The sequence below is a fragment of the Dama dama genome, chromosome 5 (genome assembly GCF_033118175.1).
Source record: "Dama dama isolate Ldn47 chromosome 5, ASM3311817v1, whole genome shotgun sequence".
NCBI classification, from domain to species: domain Eukaryota; kingdom Metazoa; phylum Chordata; class Mammalia; order Artiodactyla; family Cervidae; genus Dama; species Dama dama.
The window spans coordinates 69,097,751-69,113,832 of NC_083685.1; positions in this window are offsets into that span (position 1 = coordinate 69,097,751).

A 16,082-nucleotide genomic window follows, 5' to 3' on the forward strand; every position below is an offset into this window, starting at 1 on the left:
CCCCATGCAGAGATTAGGAGACTCTTCCCTGGAGAAACTGAATTCAACCTAAAGAAAGAGACAAAGTCTGAAAAAAACAGAGTGATGCCTTATCATCTAAAGTGGTTTTAGAATCATGTTTGCAAATGCTTCCCTTTCTCAGAAATGTAACTCATTTGAAGCTGGTAACTTCATAGTTCATTTAAATTTATTATGCACTTGATGAAATATCTCCTCCTCTGTATTGGGGTTCAATTCCCTCTCAGGAGAGCTATTTGATTCATTTTCCACCTTGCACATAGCTTTACCCTGATGCAGAAGGGCAGGCACTGAGTGGCTCTGAAGCCCCCTAGATACTAACAGTGTGCCACCCATTCCTCAGGAGTAGCCCCTGCCTTATTCTTATGGCTTCCTCTTTACCTTCTTCCTTCACTAGCAGATGAGTTATTTTCTAGCATGAGAAAGCTCAGAGACGCTTCATGGAATACAAGAAGTCTTGCTCAAATCTGCCAAAATATAAAACAAAGTTTTACATATTTGTTTTTTTTTTTTTTGTTAATTTATTTTAATTGGAAGCTAATTATTTTACAATATTGTGGTGGTTTTTGCCACATATTGACATGAATCAGCCATGGGTGCACATGTGTACCCCCATCCTGAACTCCCCACCCACTTTCTTCCCCACCCCATCCCTCTGGGTTGTCCCAGAGCATTGGCTTTGAGTGCCCTGCTTCATGCATTGAACTTGCACTGGTAATCTATTTTACATATGGTTATATACATGTTTCAATGCTATTCTCTCAAATCATCCCACCCTCACCTTCTCTCACATAGTCCAAAACTCTTCTTTACTTCTGTGTCTCTTTCGCTGTCTTACATTGTTACTGTCTTTCTAAGTTCCATAGATATGCATTAATATACTATATTTGTGTTTCTCTTTCTGACTTACTTCACTCTGTATAATAGGCTCCAGTTTCATTCACTTCATTAGAACTGACTCAAATGCATTCTTTCTTAAGCTGAGTAATATTCCATTGTGTATATGTATACCTGCATATCCATTCATCTGCCAACAGACATCTAGGTTGCTTCCATGTCCTAGCTATTGTAAGCAGTGCTGCAATGAACATTGGGGTACATACATCTCTTTCAATTTTGGTTTCCTTGGTGTGGATGGCCTGCAGTGGGATTGCTAGGTTGTATGGCAGTTCTATTTCCAGTTTTTTAAGGAATCTCCACACTGTTCTCCATAGTGGCTGAACTAGTTTGCATTCCCACCAACAGTGGAAGAGGGTTCCCTATTCTTCACATCCTCTCCAGCATCAATTATTTCTAGACTTTTTTATTTATTAATTTTTTTATTGAAGGATATTTGCTTTACAGAATGTTGTTGTTTTCTGTCAAACCTCAACTTGAATCAGCCATAGATGTACATATGTCCCCTCCCTTTTGAACCCCTCTCCCATCTCCCTCCCCATCCCACCCCACTAGGTTGATATAGAGCCCCTGTTTGAGTTTCCTGAGCCATACAGCAAATTCCCGTTGACTATCTATTTTACACATGGCAATGTAAGTTCCCATGTTACTCTTTCCATATATCTCACCCTCTCCTCCCCTCTCCCCATGTCCACAAGTCTATTCTCTATGTCTGTTTCTCCATTGTTGCCCTGTAAATAAATTCTTCAGTACCATTTTTCTAGATTCTGTATGTGTGTTGAGTGAGTGAGTGAAGTCGCTCAGTTGTGTCTGACTCTTTGCGACCCCATGGACTGTAGCCTACGACTCCTCTGCCCATGGGATTTTCCAGGCAAGATACTGGAGTGGGTTGCCATTCCCTTCTCCAGGAGATCTTCCCGACCCAGGGTTTTACAGTCTGAGCCACCAGGGAAGTAATATGTGTGTTAGTATACGATATTTATCTTTCGCTTTCTGACTCACTTCACTCTGTATGATAGATTCTAGTATTGTTTGTAGACTTTTTGATGGCAGCTATTCTGAACTGTGTGAGATGGTGCTTCATTGCATTTCTCTGAAAATGAGTGGTGTTGAGCATCTTTTAATGTATTTGTTAGCCATCTGTATGTCTTCTTTGGAGAAATGTCTGTTTAGTTCTTTAGCCCACTTTTTAATTGGGTCATTTATTTTTCTAGTATTGAGCTGCATGAGCTGCTTGTATGTTTTGGAGATTAATTTTTTCTCAGTTGTTTCATTTGCTATTATTTTCTCCCATTCTGAAGGCTGCCTTTTCACCTTGCTTATAGTTTCCTTCGTTGTGCAAAAGTTTTTAGTTTAATTAGGTCCCATTTGTTTATTTTTGTTTTTATTTCCATTACTCTGAGAGATGGGTCATAAAGGATCTTGCTGTGGTTTATCTCAGAGAGTGCTCTGCCTATGTTTCCCTCTGAGAGTTTTAGAGCTTCTGGTCTTACATTTAGATCTTTAACCTACTTTGAGTTTAATCTATTCTTGTGTATGGTGTTAGAAAGTGTTCTAGTTTCATTTTCTTACACATGGTTTATCAGTTTTCCCAGCAACACTTGTTAAAGAAGTTGTCTTTTCTCCATTGTGTATTTTTGCCTCCTTTGTCAAAGATGAGGTGTCCATAGGTGCATGAATTTATCTCTGGGCTTTCTATTTTGTTCCATTGATCTATATTTCTGTCTTTGTGCCAGTTCCATACTGTCTTGATGACTATGGTTTTGTAGTATAGTCTGAAGTCAGGAAAGTTGATTCTTCCAGTTCCATTATTCTTTCTCTAGATTGCTTTGGCTGTTCAAGGTTTTTTGTGTTTCACAAACAAATTGTGAAATTATTTGTTTTAGTTCTGTGAAAAATACTGTTGATAGTTTGATAGGGATTGCATTGAATCTATCAATTGCTTTGGATAGTATACTCATTTTCACTATATCAATTCTCCCAATCCACGAGCATGTCATATTTCTCCATCTATTTGTGTCATATTTGATTTCTTTCACCAGTGTTTTATATTTTCCTATATTGAGGTCTTTTGTTTCTTTAGTTAAATCTTATTCCTAAGTATTTTATTCTTTTCATTGCAATGGTGAATGGGATTGTTTCCTTAATTTGTCTTTCTCTTTTTTCATTGCTAGTGTATAGGAATGCAAGGGATTTTTGTATATTAATTTTATATCCTGCAACTTTATTATATTCATCAATTAGCTCTAGAAATTTTCTGGTGGGGTCTTTAGGGTTTTTTATGCAGAGGATCATGTCACCTGCAAACAGTTTACAGTGACAGTTTACTTCTTCTTTTCCAATCTGGGTCCCTTTTATGTCTTTTTCTTCTCTGACTGCTGTGGCTAGGACTTCCAAAACTATGTTGAATAGTAATGGTGTGAGTGGGAACCCTTGTCTTGTCCCTGATTTTAGAGGAAACGCTTTCAATTTTTTGCCTTTGAGGATAATATATGCTGTGGGTGTGTCATATATGGCTTTTGTTATGTTGAGGTATGTTCCTTCTTTGCCTACTTTCTGGAGCTTTTATCACAAATGGGTGTTGAATTTTGTCAAAGACTTTCTGCATCTATTGAGATAAACATGTTTTTTATCTTTCAATTTGTTAATATGGTGTATCACATTGATTGATTTGTGAATACTGAAGAATCCTTCAACCCCTGGAATAAAGCCCACTTGGTAATGATGAATGATCTTTTTAATGTTGTTGGATTCTGGTTGCTAGAATTTTGTTGAGGATCTATGCATCAATATTCATCAGTGATATTGGCCTGTAGTTTTCTTTTTTGTTTCTGGCATCTCTGTTTGATTTTGATATTAGGGTGATGGTGACCACTTAGAATGAGTTTGGGAGTTGACCATCCTCTGCAATTTTCTGGAAGAGCTTGAGTAGGGTAGGTGTTAGCTCTTCTCTAGATTTTTGGTAGAATTCACCTGTGAAGCCATCTGGTCCTGGGCTTTTGTTTGTTGGAATATTTTTTTATTACAGCTTCAATTTCCGTGCTTGTGATGGATCTGTTAAGATTTTATGTTTCTTCCTGGTTCAGTATTGGAAGGTTATACTTTTCTAAGAATTTGTCCATTTCTTTCAAGTTGTCCATTTTATTGGCATATAATTGCTCACAGTAGTCTCTTAGGATCTTTTGTATTTCTGTGTTGGCTGTTGTGATTTGCCATTTTCGTTACTACTTTTATTGATTTGATTCTTCTCCTTTTTTTTCTTAATGAGTCTGGCTAATGGTTTGTCTATTTTAGATGTCTTCTCAAAGAGCCAGCTTTTAGATTTGTTGATCTTTGCTATAGTCTCCTTCATTTCTTTTTCACTTATTTCTGCTCTGATTTTTATGATTTATTTCCTTCTACTAACTTTGGGGTCCTTCTGTTCTTCTTTTTCTAGTTGCTTTAGATGTAAAGTTGGGTTGTTTATTTGATGTTTCTCAAGGTAGGCTTATATTGATTGCTATGAACCTCTCTCATATCACTACTTTTACTGAATCCCATAGGTTTTGGATTGTTGTGCTTTAATTTTCATTTGTTTCTATGCATATTTTGATTTCCTTTTTTTATTTCTTCCATGATCTGTTGGTTATCCAGAAGTTTGTTGTTTAGCCTCCATATGTTTATATTTTTAATAGTTTTTTCTCCTGTTCAGTTCAGTTGTGTATAACTCCTTGTGACCCCATGGACTGCAGCATGCCAGGCCTCCCTGTCCATCACCAACTCCAGGAGCTTGCTCAAACTCATGGCCATCGAGTCAGTGATGTCATCCAATTATCCTCTGTCATCCCCTTCTCTTCCCATCTTCAATCTTTTCCAATGAGTCAGTTCTTCACATCAGGTGGCCAAAGTATTGGAGTTTCAGCTTCAACATCAGTCCTTCCAATGAATATTCAGGACTGATTTCCTTGAGGATTGACTGGTTGGATCTCCTTGCAGTCCAAGGGACTCTCAAGAGTATTCTCCAAAACCACAGTTCAAAAGCATCAGTTCTTCAGAGCTCAGCTTTTTTTATGCTCCAACTCTCACATCCATACATGACTACTTAAAAAACCATAGATTTGACTAGACGGACCTTTGTTAGTAAAGTGATGTCTCTGCTTTTTAATATGCTGTCTAGGTTGGTCATAGCTTTTCTTCCAAGGAGCAAGCATCTCTTAATTTCATGGTTGCCGTGATTTTGGACATTTAATCTTACCATATTTTGATCAAAAAGATGCTTGAAATGATTTCAATTTTTAGAAATTTACCAAGACCAGATATGGCCCAGGATGTGATCTATCTTGCAAAATGCTCTGTGTGCACTTGAGAAAAAGCTGAAATCTACTCTTTTGGGGTGAAATGCCCATAAATATCAATTAACTCTAACTGGTCCATTGTATCATTTAAAGCTTGTGTTTCCTCACTAATTTTCTGTTTGGTTGAGCTATACATAGGTGAGAGTGGGGTATTAAAGCCCCTCACTATTGTGTTACTGTTAATTTCCCCTTTCATTCTTGTTAGCATTTGCCTTCCATGTTGTGGTGCTCCTATGTTGGGTTCATATATATTTATAAATGTTATATCTTCTTGGACTGATCCCTTTGGCATTATGTAGTGTCCTTATCACAGTCTTTATTTCAAAGTCTATTTTATCTGATATGAGTATTGCTATTCCTGCTTTCCTTTGGTCTCCATTTGCATGAAATATCTTTTTCCAGCCCCTCACATTCAGTATGTATGTGTCCCTAGGTTTGAGGTAGTCTCTTGTAGACAGCATATATAGGGGTCTTGTTTTTGTATCTATTTGGCCAGTCTTTGTCTTTTGGTTGCAGCCATTAATTCATTTACATTTAAGGTAACTATTGATAAGCATGATCCTGTTACCATTTACTTTGTTGTTTTGGGTTCGTTTTTATAAACCTTTTCTGTGTTTCCTGTCTAGAGAAGATCCTTTAGCACTGGTTGAAGGGCTGGTTTTGTGGCGCTGAGTTCTCTCAGCTTTTGCTTATCTGTAAAGCTTTTGATTTCTCCTCCGTATCTAAATGAGATCCTTGCTAGGCAGATTAATCTTGGTTGTAGTTTTTCTCTTTCATCACCTTAAGTATGTCCTGCCATTCTCTTCTGGCCTGAGCAATATCTATTGAAAGATTAGCTGTTATCTTATGGGGATCCCCTTGTGTGTTATTTGTTGCTTTTCCCTTGCTGCTTTTAATATTTGCTCTTTGTGTTTGATGTTTGTTAGTTTGATTAATATGTGTCTTGGGGTGTTTCACCTTGGGTTTCTCCTGTTTGAGACTCTCTGGATTTATTGGACTTGGGTGGCTATTTCCTTCCCCATTTTAGGGAAGTTTTTGACTATTGTCTCCTCAAGTATTTTCTCATGCCCTTTCTTATTGTCTTCTTTTACGGGAACACCTATGATTCAAATGTTGGGGCATTTTACATTGTCCCTGAGGTCTCTGAGGTAGTCCTCATTTCTTTTAATTCTTTTTTTCTTTTAACCTCTCTGCTTCATTTATTTCCACCATTCTATCTTCCACCTCAATTATCCTATCTTCTGCCTCAGTTATTCTACTGTTGGTTCCCTCCAGTTCAGTTCAGTTCAGTCGCTGAGTCATGTCCGATTCTTTGCGACCCCATGAATCGCAGCATGTCAGGCCTCCCTGTCCATCACCAACTCCCGGAGTTTACTCAAACTCATGCCCATCGAGGCGGTGATGCCATCCAGCCATCTCATCCTCTGTCATCTCCTTCTCCTCCTGCACCCAATCCCTCCCAGAATCAGGGTCTTTTCCAATGAGTCAACTCTTCGCATCAGGTGGCCAAAGTATTGGAGTTTCAGCTTCAGCATCAGTCCTTCCAATGAACACCCAGGACTGATCTCCTTCAGGATGGACTGGTTGGATCTCCTTGCAGTCCAAGGGACTCTCAAGAGTATTCTCCAACACCACAATTCAAAAGTATCAATTATTCGGTGCTCAGCTTTCTTCACAGTCCAACTCTCACATCCATGCATCACCACTGGAAAAACCATAGCCTTGACCAGGTGGACCTTTGTTGGCAAAGTGATGTCTCTGCTTTTTAATATGCTATCTAGATTGGTCATAACTTTCCTTCCAAGGAGTAAGCGTCTTTTAATTTCATGGCTGCAGTCACCATCTGCAGTGATTTTGGAGCCCCCCAAAATAAAGTCTGACACTGTTTCCACTGTCTCCCCATCTATTTCCCATGAGGTGATAGGACCAGATGCCATGCTCTTAATTTTCTGAATGTTGAGCTTTAAGCCAAATTTTTCAGTCGCCTCTTTCACTTTCATCAAGAGGCTTTTTAGTTTCTCTTCACTGTCTGCCATAAGGGTGGTGTCATCTGCATATCTGAGATTATTGATATTTCTCCCAGCAATCTTGATTCCAGCTTGTGCTTCTTCCAGCCCAGCATTTCTCATGATGTACTCTGCATATAAGTTAAATAAGCAGGGTACGTCAAGAGCCTTGGCGTACTCCTTTCCCTATTTGGAACCAGTCTGTTTTTCCATGTCCAGTTCTAACTGTTGCTTCCTGACTTGCATACAGGTTTCTCAAGAGGCAGGTCAGGTGGTCTGATATTCCTATCTCCTTCAGAATTTTCCACAGTTTATTGTGATCCACACAGTCAAAGGCTTTGGCATAGTCAATAAAGCAGAAATAGATGTTTTTCTGGGACTCTCTTGCTTTTTTGATGATCCAGCGGATGTTGGCAATTTGATCTCTGCTTCCTCTGCCTTTTCTAAAACCAGCTTGAACATCTGGAAGTTCACAGTTCACGTATTGCTGAAGCCTGGCTTGGAGAATTTTGAGCATTACTTTACTAGGTGTGAGATGAGTGCAATTGTGTGGTAATTTGAGCATTCTTTGCCATTTCCTTTCTTTGGGATTGGAATGAAAACGGACCTTTTCCAAGTCCTGTGGCCACTGCTGAGTTTTCCAAATTTGCTGACATACTGAGTGCAGCACTTTCATAGCATCATCTTTCAGGATTTGAAATAGCTCAACTGGAATTCCATCACCTCCACTAACTTTGTTCATAGTGGTGCTTTCTAAGGCCCACCAGACTTCACATTCTAGGATGTCTGGCTCTAGGTGAGTGATCACACCATCGTGGTTATCTGGGTCATGAAGATCTTTTTTGTAGAGTTCTTCTGTGTATTCTTGCCACCTCTTCTTAATATCTTCTGCTTCTGTTAGGTCCAGGCCATTTCTGTCCTTTATCAAACCCATCTTTGCGTGAAATGTTCCCTTGGTATCTCTAATTTTCTTGAAGAGATCTCTAGTCTTTCCCATTCTGTTGTTTTCCTCTATTTCTTTGCATTGATCGCTGAGGAAGCCTTTCTTATCTCTCCTTGCTATTCTTTGAAACTCTGCATTCAAATGCGAATATCTTTCCTTTTCCCCTTTGCTTTTTGTTTCTCTTCTTTTCATAGCTATTTGTAAGGCCTCCCTAGACAACCATTTTGCTTATTTGCATTTCTTTTCCGTGGGGATGGTCATGGTGGCTCCCTCCAGAGTGCTTTTAATCTCAGTTAATGCATTGTTCCTTATTGATTGACTCTTCTTTACTTCTTCTAGGTCCTTGTTAAACATGTCTGGCATCTTCTCAATATTTGTCTCTAGTCTATTTATCTGTAACTCCATTTTGTTTTCAAGATTTTGGATCATCTTTACCATCATTGTTCTGAGTACTTTTTCAGGTAGACTCCCTATCTACCTGGTTTGGTGGGTTTTATCACGTTCCTTCACCGGCTGAATATTTCTCGGCCTTTTCATTTTGCCTAGATTGCTGTGTTTGGGGTGCCCTTTTGCAGGCTGAAACTTCATGGTTCCTCTTAATTGTTTAGTCTGCTCCCTGTGGGTGGGGTTGGACCAGTGGCTTTTCACAGTTTCTTGGTTGTGGGAACTTGTGTCCGTGTTCTGGTGGGTGGAGCTGGATTTTGTCTCCCTGGAGTGCAATGAAGCATCCAGTAGTGAGTTTTGGGGGGATCCATGTGTTTGGCATAGCTTTGGGCAGTCCGTCTTTAATGTTCACGATTGTGTTCCTGTTTTGCTGGAGAATTAGTGCGGTGTGTTTTTCACGGGAACTTGTTGGCTCCTGTGTGGAGCTTGATTTCAGTGTAGGTGTGGAGACTTTTGGGTGAGCTCTTGTCTATTAATGTTCCCTGGAGCCGGGATTTCTCTGATGTTCTAAAATTCTGGAGTTAAGCCTCCTGCTTCTGGCTCAGTCCTTCTCTTACAGTAGACTCAAGACTCCTTCATACAGCACAGAAGATAAGACCTCTGTGTTAATGGTGAAACAATTCTCCACAGCCAGTAACACCCAGAGATATTTACAGAATTATATAGAGAAGAGGGAGGAAGGAGATAGAGGTGACCAGGAGGAAAAAAGGGAGAGTCAAAAACGGGGAGAGCAATCTAGCCAGTGATCAAATCCCTAAGTGCTCTCCATAGCCTGGAACATTCAGAGAAATTCACAGAGTTATATAGAGAAGAGAAGAGGGAGAAGGGAGATAGAAGTGACCTGCAGGAGAAAGGGGTGAGTCAAAAGATGATACACCAATTAATAATCAAATCCCTAAGTGAAAATGGAGACTGAAGATTAGATTCTTAAAGGTATAAAATTGATAACAAATCTCAAAAAGCAAAGATTAAAAACCTAGAATAGAGGTTAGACTCCCAAAAATACTATATAAAATACAAAACAAAATTAATCACAGAAATTAAAAAATATATATGGAATTTGTTTTAAAAAATAGGTTTTTTTTGAAAGGTAATAGTAGGTTATAAAAATAAAAGTTAGAGGAGTAATAAAGAACTAAAAGTTTAAAAAAATTATAAAGTGATAGTAGTAAAAATATATCTAGGAATTTCTCTGGAGCTGCTGTGGGCAGTGTGGGGTTCAGTGCCAGATAGTCCCGTGTTCTGGCTTGTACTTGTTCTCAAGGTCTATAGGTGTCTATCAAATGCAGTCTCAGCATTAACTGCAGGGTTTTAATCTGTTGCATCTGTCACTTCCAGAGTGGTTCCCCCTTCTTTGCTTATCTTGGCTTCCTCTGTTTGCAGGTCACTTCAGTTTCTAACCTCTCTCCTGACACAAGGGGGCAGACATGGCCACTCATTTAGGCTCGCTTGTTCAGTTGTGCTGTGGGTAGGGAGGGACACTGCAAACAAATCTGCTGGCACGTGTGGGGAGTGCTCACAGTGAGGTCCACACTGGGTTTGCCACAGCCCAAGGAGGCATGTACTTCCCAGGTCCACACTGCTCAGGCTCCAGCATGCTCTGCAAGGACACTGTCCCAAGTGGACCCTGTGTTTCATGCACTTCCCAGCACTAAGCTGCTCAGGTTCTCAGAGGCTCCACAGGGGCACAGATCCAGACGGGCTGTGCATTTTGTGCTCTTCCCAGGTCCAAGCAGCTCAGGCGACTGGGTGCTTGTTGAGCATCCCATCCCAAGTGTTCGTGCGTCTTCTACACCTCCCCGGCCCCGGCTGCTCAGTTTCCCGGGCGCACCATGAGAGCACAGTCCCAGGTGTGGCAGGTGTCTCCTCTGGGGAGCTGAGCTCTTCCTGTGACACTCCTGGCAGATGTGAGCCAACTAGTATCCCAGGAAGATGTGGTTAGCAACTGGCAGCCTGCTCACAGTTTGGTGGAAGATGCAGTCTCTGGGGCCAAGATTGCAGCAGCCTCTTGCTTTCCGGGTCTGGCTGTCACACACCTGCCTTTCTGCCTCTGGGGAGGGAGGACCCTCCCTATATGGCAGCCAGCTTGCTCTCCTTTGGTTATTGTTCACTCCTTTGTTCTGTGAGTGTGCCAGGGGTCACTGTGCAGCATGACAGCCTTTCTCAGAAAGGTCTTTTTTTCTGTTTCTGTGGTGATCCCACAGTTTGGGTTGCTATCTCACATTAGCTTCCTCAGATAGTCCTCAGGGCATTCGGGCCTGGTCCTTAAGGACCAATGATGCAGCCTGTGCCTCCCTGCCCAGCCCCCACTTCTCTGATGTCACTAGTGGTTGTGGTTCGGTGCATATTCTGTGGGTTTTGTTTTTTTTTTCCTCCAAGTTATGTTGCCCTCTGAGATTTCAAAACTCCCCACAGACACACCTGTAAGGGGGTTTCCTACTGTGTGGAAACTTTTCTCCTCCTTCACAACTCCCTCCCTAGGATGGGTGTCCATCCTAAATCTTTTGTCTTCTCTGTTTTCATCTTTTATATTTTGTCCTACCTCCTTTTGAAGAGATTGGGCTGCCTTTCTGGGTGCCTGGTGTCCTCTGCCAGTGTCCAGAAGTTGTTTTGTGGAAGTTGCTCAACATTCAACTCATCTTTTGATAAATTTGTGGGGGAGAAAGTGGTCTCCCCATCTATTCCTCTGCCATCTTGGGACAACCCCCCTACATTTTTCTTGTTAGGTAGGATTTCTTGTCAAGTTAAATACACACACATATACCCTCTAATCTGTAACTTGTTCCCTAAAAGAGCACATCAAACTGCATATTCCATGAGAATTTGTACCTATGATATCAAACTTTAGGATCCTGAAGAATTAGCACAAAGACTTCAACTGGCCCAAGCAGCCCCACACCTAGCTCTGGTTTTGTCATGCACTTCAAACATCACTTGCTCCCCTCCTGTACCCCCACTATTGGCTCTTATTACTTAAGACACTCTGAATTGTTTAAATGGCAATATAATTGGCAAATCCTATATTAAGTTGCTATTACAATAGTCTCCCCTTTTTTAAATTAATAAAACATTTCTTGATCTCCTATCATGTACAAGGCATCATGCCAGGTGTACAGAGGATATGGGAGGAAAGATGGAGAATAGTAAGTTCCCAGCTCTGCAGTCACTCATGACCTGCCTGACTTTGACCTTATTAATAACCCTCACTGAACCTCTTAAAGGCTCAGAAAGAGATTAGCAAGAACAATGTTACAGGAGAATGAAAGTACATAGAAATCTTTGGATTAAAAGAGGTAGCAATCCAAGGCAAAATGTGCTGAGGCATGAGAGACAGAGGTTAGTGATCCAGAATGGGGAGGAGGGAGAAGGGTGGGAGGCTGATGTTCCCTGAAGCAGCACAGGGCCTCAGTGAGGAAGTCGGCGCTGGTGGGAGGGGGCTGGAATTGGTTCAATTAGAAAACATGGAGGGAATTTTTAATACAATAGCTAACATTTTTTGCACACAGCAACAGGTACTTCACATGTAACATTTTAATCACTCCTCACCAACTCCCTATGAAATGTTATTATCCTCATTTCAGGATGAAGAAATTGGTGTAGAGTAGCAGGAGAGAGAAAGGTTTTCCAGGAAGTGGACCAGTTACTTGGAGCGAAGGGACAAGGCTCAGTCCTGCTTAGTGCTAGGTTCATTCTACTGTGAGCAAGTCTACTGCTTGATAGCCTAGGCTCTGAGCCTCCAACTGCACAGAGCTCCACCCTTCCCGAGTTTTATTTTTTCAAAACTTGAAAGTAGCATAGTGGGTTCTACCGTCTTCCACCCTCATCCTTTCAACACGTGGAGCACAAGTGTGTCCTAAGACGTCTTACCACAGCCCTCTGGTGACTTTATGGGAGAACGTCAGCATTTGACAACCACTTGCCACAGCATCTGTTTGACCAAAGGCATAGCTCACTCTTCTGAACATTAGTTGGAAGATGTTGATCTTTTCAAAGAATAGATTGGGATTAAATCCTCAGAGACAAACATACAGCCCTCTGTGCATTCACACATGAAGACTTTGAACAGTCTTTCTCCAACTTGGGGAATTTATAACCCTAGGCTTTATGTGAAAGTTTAGGAGTTAAAAGTTGAGACAGGAATTTCTTTAAATATTGCAGATCCAAGCTTTTCCAAAGGTTGAAATGTCTTTAGCCAGATTATATAGAAAAGAGTAACATACTAATAGCATGCATGCTCAATCACTTCAGTGGTGTCTCTCTTTGCAACGCTATGGACTGTAGCCCACCAGGCTCCTCTGTCCATGGGATTCTCCAGGCAAGAATACTGGAGTGGGTTGCCCTGTCCTCTTCCAGGGGATCTTCCCTACCCAGGGATTAAACCTGGGTTTCCTGTGTTGGAGGCAGATTCTTTATCACTGACCTACCAGGGAAGCTCAAAATATTAATTAATTATAACATTATAGATATTAACTCTAAGCATATCCTACACCTTCATTTTAATTATATTAACTTTAAGCTTTCAGATTACTACTTCAGCAAAATTCAAAATAGATAATCTAAGAAACAAAGAATCCCTTGTTTTCTAGACAGGTCTATGTATGGTTTTTATACTCTAGCCTTCATATTTATTTGTTTCTGTCCCACTGTCAAGTGCTAAAAAAAGATAGCTTGATTCAGGTAATCTTAAAAGAAGTCTGGTCAGTAAATCATATCAAAATTCATTTGTACTGAAGTGCCTATTAATGAGTCTTTCTAGATGGCTACTGGCTTAGAACTTTTTCTTTCCTTTCAAAGCATCTGTACTCTCAAAAAATTGTGCATAAGGGTTAAATTCTGGGAAGCATATTCTGAGATTTTCTAGAAGATGCAAGTCTGCAGTGTCTGCATGTAGTGGCCACAATCATGGTTTCTAAAGTCAAAAGTCTGGTCCCATATGCCCAGATTAACTTCACCTCTGAGACAGTTCCTTCACATATAAATAGAAAAAAAAAGGCAACTACATTCCAGAGCAATAAGTGAGATCAAGCACAATTCACAGTAAAAGTTATCTAGTATGAAAAGAGAATTAGAACATAACAAGTTGTTTAAAAATATTTAGCACCATTTTCAACAGTAGGTGTCACTCTACTCTTAGTTCAGACCCCTGTGTTCCAAGAGTATTAGGGAATGTAGATGATAAAAGAATTCCCCTAGATACCTTACAACTAAACAGCATAGTTTTAGGTACAGCCTCAAAATTGTTGTTTGAGAGTTAAGAACAGACTTATTAAACACACACACACACACACACACACACACACATTGGGGGAGGGTTGGAAAGTGACCCCCCAGGTCCATAGGTGTCCACTATGCTACTGGGGAGTAGCAGATAAATAGTTCCAGAAAGAATGAAGAGGCTGAGTCAAAGCAGAAAAGATGCCCCGTCTGTCTGGTGGTGAAAGTAAAATCTGATGAAAAAGTAAAGTCCAATGCTGTAAAGAAGCATATTGCATAGGAATCTGGAATGTTAGGGCCATGAATCAAGGTAAACTGGACGTGGTCAAGCAGATGACAAGAGTGAACATTGACATTTTACAAAATCAGTGAACTAAAATGGATGGAGTAGGCTAATTTAATTCAGATGAACATTACATTTACTACTGTTGGCAAGAATCCCTTAAAAGGGATGAAGTAGCTCTCATAGTTAAAAAAAAAGAGTCTGAAATGCATTACTTGGGTACAGTCTCAAAAACGACAGCATGATCTTGGTTCATTTCCAAGGCAAACCATTCAAATATCATAGTAATCCAAGTCTATGCCCCAACAACTGATGCTAAAGAAGCTGAAGTCAAACGGTTCTATGAAGACCTTCTAGAACTAACACCAAAAGTTCTTTTCATCATAGGGGATTGAAATGCAAAAGTAAATAGTCAAGAGACACCTGCAGTAACAGGCAAGTTTGGCCTTGGAGCACAGAATGAAGCAGGGCAAAGGCTAACAGGAGTTTTTCCCAGAGAATGCACAGGTCATAGCAAACACCCTCTTCAAACAACACAAGAGACAACTCTACACATGGACATCACCAGATGGGTCAATATTGAAATCAGATTGATTATATTCTTTGCAGCTGAAGACGGAAATGTTCTATACAGTGGGCAAAAACAAGACTTGGTGCTGACTGTGGCTTAGATCATAAACTCTTTATTGCAAAATTCAGACTTAAAGAACATATGGAAATCCACTAGGCCACTCAGGTATGACCTACATCAAATCCTTTATGATTATACGGTGGAAGTGACAAAAAGATTCAAGGGATTAGATCTGAAAGACTGCCTGAAAAACTATGGATGGAGGTTAGTAATACTGTACAGGAGGTGGTGACCAGAACCATCCCAAGAAAATGAAATGCAAGAAAACAAAATGGTTGTCTGAGGAAACGTTACAAATAGCTGAGAAAAGATGTCAAAGGCAAAGGAGAAAGGGAAAGATAGACCCAACTGAATGCAGAGTTCCAGAGAATACCAAGAAGAGATAAGAAAGCCTTCTTAAGTGAACAATGCAAAGAAACAGAAGAAAACAATAGAATGGGAGATGAGAGATCTCTTCAAGAAAATTAGAGATACCAAGGGAACATTTCATGCAAAGATGGGCATGATAAAGGCAGAAATGCTAAGGACCTAACAGAAGCAGAAGAGATTAAAAAGAGGTGGCAAGAATACACAGAATTGTACAAAAAAGGTCTTAATGATTCAGATAACCACTATGGTGTGGTTACAAATCTAGAGCTGGACATCCTGGAGTGTGAAGTGGGCCTTAGGAAGCATTACAACCAACAAAGCTAGTGTGTGGATGACTGAATTCCAGCTGAGCTATTTCAAATCCTAAAAGATGTTGCTCTTAAAGTGTTGCACTCAATATGTCAGTAAATCTGGAAAACTCAGCAGTGACCACAGGACTGGAAAAGATTTTCATTACAATCTCAAAGGAGTGCAATGCCAAAGAATATTCAAACTACCATACAATTGCACTCATTTCACATTCCAGGAAGGTAATGCTCAAAATCCTTCAAGCCTGGCTTCAACAGTACGTGAAATGAAAACTTCCGGGTGTACAAACTGGCTTCAGAAAAGGCAGAAGAACCAGAGATCAAAATTGTCAACAACTGTTGGATCATAGGAAAAGCAAAAGAATTCCAGAAAAACATCTACTTCCGTTTCATTGACTATGCCAAAGCCTTTGTGTGGATCACAACAAACCATGGAAAATTCTTCAAGTTATGGGAATACCAGACCACCTTACCTGCCTCCTGAGAAACCTGTACACAGGTCAACAAGCAAGTTAGAACTGGACATGGAACAATGGACTGGTTCAAAATTGGGAAAGGAGTACATTAGGCTGTATATTGCCACTCTACTTATTATTTAACTTACACATCATGTACAATGCCAGGCTGGATGAATC